We start from the raw sequence: 6,308 nt of genomic DNA on the forward strand, positions 1-6,308 counted from the left end.
ATTATGATTGGATTAATCTTATTACTAATATTTCTTTACTCATCAATAAAAGTCTAACTAATGCTTTTACTCCTACTCGTGGTATCCGACAGTGTGACCCTTTGTCTCATTATTTATTCTTGTTTATAACGGAAGCATTCTCGGGTTTACAACAGAATGTTGTCTTCTTCAAGGTTTAAAGATTAATCAATATTGTCCTTCTATCAATCATTTGTTTTTTTACAGATGACTGTTTGCTTTTCTTTCAAGCTAATGCAACTCAGATGAATCATCTTCAAGATCTACTTCATATTTTTCTCAAGCTTTGAGTCAAGTATTCAATTTGCAGAAGTCAACCATTTTTTTTTTGGTAAACATACTTATCATGCTCAGAAAAATATCCTTTCTGGTAATCTCAATATGAAACAAATGGGTCTTGGTGAAAAATATTTGGGAATTCCTCTTCTTATGCATCGTTCTCGTCAAAGAACTATCAGGATATATTTTAGACAATATGAATCATAGATTGCAGGGTTGTCAAAGTAAGTTGTTTAATCAGGCCGGTAGAACTAATCAAGTAAATGCAGTCTTAAGTACTACGGGTATGTATCAAATGCATATTTTCAAACTGCCAGATAATACTATTCGACAGATGGATAAAATCCAAAGGCATTATTAATTGGCAGAATAACTTCAGACATCATAATTCTCGAAGCTTCATTTTTTGGGATAAAACTAAAAAAAACTTGGTGGTATGAGTCTTAAGAATTTAAGTAATTATAATTTGTCCTTTTTAGCTAAACTAGCTTGGCAGCTTCTTCACAATCAGGATACTATTTGGAGTAAAATTTTGAAAGGTAAATACTTTCCTCACAATGATGTTTAGTGTTTTCATCCATCAAATAAAAATAATTCTAGATGGATTTGGCGAAGCATTTGTCTTAGTTTTTAAATCATTTTGAACTATACAAAATGGCAAGTTGGTAATGGTAATACTATCAATATTTGGACTTTTAACTGGATTACTTCAATGGCTACTGCAATTCAAGATTGGGATGATCTGAATTTAAGTAATTTTCAATGGGTATCACAATTGATTGATTCTACTTCAGCAGAATGAAATGTACCACTTTTGCGCAAACTTTAGAGCTGATCAGGTGAATTCAATCCTTACTATTCCCATTCAATTAGACCAACAAGACATTCTTATATGGCCTTATACTACTGCTGGTATTTTTACAACTTTTTCAGCCTATAAACTGTTTTGTGGACAAGATAGTAACAACAATGATTCTCTTCATATGTCTTCTCATTTTTGACTCAAATATTGGAAGCTTAAAATGCCTCATAAATATCAGCTTTTTCTATGGAGAGTTCTTCATAATGCCATTCCTATCAGAACTAATCTTTTTCGTCATATGGCTGATGCTGACCAACTTTTAGTTCTTTGCAATGCATATCAAGTTGAAAATATAGATCATCTATTACTTCACTGTCCCTTTTCTCAATTAATCTGGATATACTTTTTACCTCAGCAATATTCTTTGATATTACAACATTCTATAGTTTTTGAAAACGCGGGGGTACCAAAATACACCACCACTTTTTTACTTAGGAAATTTTTATGCACAAACTCAATACAACTCTGAGAGTTAAACTCAATCTAGGAATAGTAGCTAGAGTTATATCTCTCTCTCTCTCTTGTGATTAAAACGTTTACAGAAATAAGTCTGTGAACCTAATCACAAAGAGATTACTTGGATGGTACCAAAGACCAATCGTCCAAGAATCAATCAAGTCGTATCCAGCAAACTAGGTCGGATGTATCTACTATGATTGATCAACGTATAAACTGTAATATTTCAATTATAAAGATAAACAATATAATGCAGAAAAAGAAATAACACGGACACCAGAAGTTTTCTTAACGAGGAAACCGCAAATGCAGAAAAACCCCGGGACCTAGTCCAAATTGAACACCAAACTGTATTAAGCCGCTACATACACTAGCCTACTACCAATTAACTTCACACTGGAATGTAATGGATGCCTAAAAGGTATCCCTCCGATTAAGGTTCAGTCGCGCTCCTTACTCCTCTTGAATCCCAGCAGAACTCTGCGCAATTGATTCCCTTAGCTAACGTCATACCAACTAAGAGTTGCTTCAACTCAATTAAAGACTTTGAACCAATCTGTCTCCCACAGATTAATCTTATATATGATTTCCTTTTACAATCAAATAGTTTGATTAAAGGTGATGGAAATCGATAGCAATATACAAAGTCTAGCTAACCTCAAAATACGGACTTATGCAACCCGAAGTGCAGCCTAGATTATTATTCACCTCACAAGTATAAAACTTGCGGAATCGACAAAGTTTGAGATGAAGAAAACTTTGATGATTTCTATCTATCATGATCGAGTGAGAAGCTCAACAATCGATCAAGATCAGGATACTCGAGTTATTAAGGAAATATAACTGGACCTGGCTTCAAAAATCCCTATGAAGACTTTCTAATCGCTAAACCCTAAAAGGGTTAGGAAGAGGACGACTCTACATACAACTAGGACACATCAAAAAGTAGTATCGGGATTCAAAAATTCCAATTGCTTGAAGTTCCCCTTTTAAAGCATAGGTTTCTTTAGGTTTAAGCTACGATAGCTTTGGAACCAAGCAATCAATATCCACTGTTAGATGAATCTTTGAATCTGATTTACATAAGCAAGATATACACTCTGGTTAGGTGAAACTGTAACCAAACCGTGTATAAAGATTATGTTCAACATGCTTAGCCGAAACTAGATGGTTTGAACTTAAACTTAATTTTCATTTTCATGAACACATAAGACATTAACTCTGAGTCACAAACATGTAATCAAATAAGTCTAGTGTTTTTAGAGAATTAATCAAATGCTAATTATCTCGTAGAAATAATTTGATGCACTTGAAAGTATAATCGACATGGTTAGTAGGTGTACAAGGTACAAATACCATTGTCGTTCGTGAGTCGGTTCAGTCACAGTACGCGTACCGGTTTATAAACATTTAACCAAACCAAGTTCCGGAGTTAACATAACTTTTTAGGTTTGCGTACCGGTTTGGAAACTTAAGACTGTCACCGATTCTGGAGTTCACAGAACTAAATCGGTTTGTGTACCGGTTTGGATACACTGCCGAGTTCGGTAACACAGAACTGTTTTAGTTCACGTACCGGTTTGGATACTCACCCCGGTTACGTAACCACAATTCAAGAATGGGTTGCATACAAGTATGCATACCGATCCGGTTCACGAGTTAAGCAGATTTTCATATGATGTGCATAAGAATATGCGTATCACAAATTTGTAAGTCGATATATATAGCTACTCTGCTACGTGTACGAGTACATGTAGTATGGGTTCAGACTTATAATAATTTTCCCAGTTTGTAAGACTGATAACACTGTCTTGTATCCGAATCTATAGTAGTTCTATATTTCTCTCTAAATCGATTTAAAACATTCCTGAATAACATCAATGACACATATCATTGTTCCAGGCTATTTTCGAACGATAAAACTTGAATCATGATTTTGATTCTGAACAATAAATTGTCCTTAACCAAAATTCATTAAGCATGAAAAAATTTTCATTAAGCTTAGTCATCATATTTCGAGAACTAATTATCAAGATAAACTTGACTCGAAATTCTTGTCTATGCATAATAGACTAATTAGTTATGCAAAATCGTCTCAGTAATAGAAAAATGAATATAACTTGAGAAATAGGTGGTTCAATCTTCACTTAGCTTTTGTTGATGAAGTTCTCTAAAAGCTTCGGTTGATCTTCGCCTTCAAACGGTAGAACGCAATGATGACTGCCGTGATCCTTTATTTCTCAACTACATTTCTATCCTAATCCGAGACTTGATTAATTGTAGACTAGAAATCAAGATATAGTTTTGACAACTAAATTTGACAACAAGATTGAGATAGCAACACTTGTGAGTTCGACCGAGCAATACTCTAATAGTTTTATCTTGGGTTCAGGATTGGCAACATCAAGACTCTCCTATCAACATCACTAGCTCAACTAACTCCATTCTCATAATAGTTTGCATCATGCATTTCGTTTGAAAACATAGATGCAGGACCATTTTTGATAACATTATACCTAATATCAACACTATCATTTGTTAGGTTACTTCCTATATGTATTATCATTGTTTAAATACTGCCTCTGATAATGTTAGTAGGTCTATTAGAGTTACAGCTTCTGAAAATAGTATTTGGCATCATGCTCCTCTAAATGTTTTGAAAATCAACACTGATGTTTCTTTTAGTTCTCATAATTTATTAGCTGGAACTGGTATAATAGTAAGGGATTATGCAGGAGAATATATGGTGCGAAAAGGAATTCTGAAAAGAGTCAATAATGTTTATCAGGCGGAAGCATGGGCTTCGTTGGAGGCTCTGCATATGGAAAATACTAATGGTTGGTCTGAAGTTATCTTTGAAACTGATAATGTTAATATTAGTTATTATTTGCATAATCACTCTGCTCTTCCTCCCTAGCAGAGTGTTCATATACTTAAGAAATGTGTAAACATATGTAACATTAATGTTGTTTGGTCCTGTGTTTTTGTTTATAGAGAATGTAACAAACCAACTGATGTATCAGTTAAAGCTGCTAGAAAACGTAATCTGTGAGGGGATGGTGGTCTAATCCACATGCTTTCTTACTTATTGTTGGTTGTCCTGTATTAAAAAAATAAATAAATAAAGTATATAAACACGGATGGGTACATTTTTTTCTTTTTTTTGGCTGATAGCCCATATAGGACTATGAGTCTGAGCATCCAATTCACGGCCGGTTGGCAAGGAGGGGTATGTTTGGAAATAAAAAAACAATCACCAAATATTTGGTTCCACCAAACAAAACATTTTGCCTATACATAGATGCCCCAAAATTTGTGTGGATCCCCCAAGTTAGGAATCTTTTGAAACCCCGATAAACTGGATCGATTATGTGTTTATGTTTTTAAAATCCAGCTGAAATATGAGATTTGGAGTGATTTGTTTTTACCATCGCACCTAGATAGTTTCGATCCAGGCATAGCTTCGGCTAAGTTTTTTCTTTACAAGGGAAGGGAGACATAAACGAATAATTTTGTCTATAAATGGGTGACAGTTTTCTTTACATTAGAAAAACATGGCTGCTAATGTGGTGTCAGTTTATCTGGACAAAATTCTTATAAAAAAACTAAAAGTTGTTTTGTTTTATATGAATTTTTATACCCCTCCGTAAAGTGGCACCCCATTAGCAATGTTATTAAAAGAAACTTGGTCATAATAATAACAACATTAGAATTATATAATAAAAGAGATACTTTTTTTTTTCATTTTAGCCTAAAAATAGGTCAAATTGAAAGAAAAAAAAATGATAATATCTCTTTTCCAAAAACGGAGGTAGTAGTTTATTATTGGATAAAGAGTATTATTACAAGAGACTAGTTGGAAGCCTAACAATCTAAGCTCCAATAGCGTACTATAACTTTAGTTGAACAGGTTGCTGTGCAAGCCTACCAGCGAGCCTCATAAGGAACCAATCAAGCGAGCCGAAACGGATAGATGGGATGATGAGAATTGATAATTTCATGATATTAAAGAAAATAAAACAGAGATGAAGAGAAGAAGTTTTTATTATATCTATGTTGATGAAAATTAATACAGACAAACTCAATTCAGATACATTAAATACTGTCTGATTACAATAACTTTTAACTAAAGTCAATAACCTTTGACTAAAGTCAATGACCAATGAGACAAGCATTCCTATTAGCCCCCCTCAAACTGATAATTGATACAAGAATCAGTTTGAAAAGAACTATTCAACAAGACTAAAGTCAATAACCAATGAGACAAGAAAAAACTAAAAAAATATAAGCATATCAAGTATTACAAGCATTCCTTGAAACAGTTAACTCACTATGAGCTGAAGAATCAACATTAGCAGACTAAGAAAAAGTAGTAGAAGAAATAGAAGTACTAGCAGAAGAACCAAGTTGTTAGAGCATAACTCGGTCGACCTCGCATGCGTTGCTATCTCAAGCATGTTTGTCAGTGTTAGTGATCAAAACTATGAGTCTTGATTTCTAGCCTACATAGCTAAGTCTCGGACTAGGATAGAAAAGTGTAGTTGAGCCTAAGAACTTCATGGCGATTCATCATACAACGACGAAGATCTATACAAGTAACCGTAGAAATTCATCAACAAAAAGGTATGTGGAGACTTGAACTTATCTATCACTCAAAAGTATATCTATTCTATATCCTACTTCTTATGAAACA

The sequence above is a fragment of the Papaver somniferum genome, chromosome 2 (genome assembly GCF_003573695.1).
Source record: "Papaver somniferum cultivar HN1 chromosome 2, ASM357369v1, whole genome shotgun sequence".
NCBI lineage: Eukaryota > Viridiplantae > Streptophyta > Magnoliopsida > Ranunculales > Papaveraceae > Papaver > Papaver somniferum.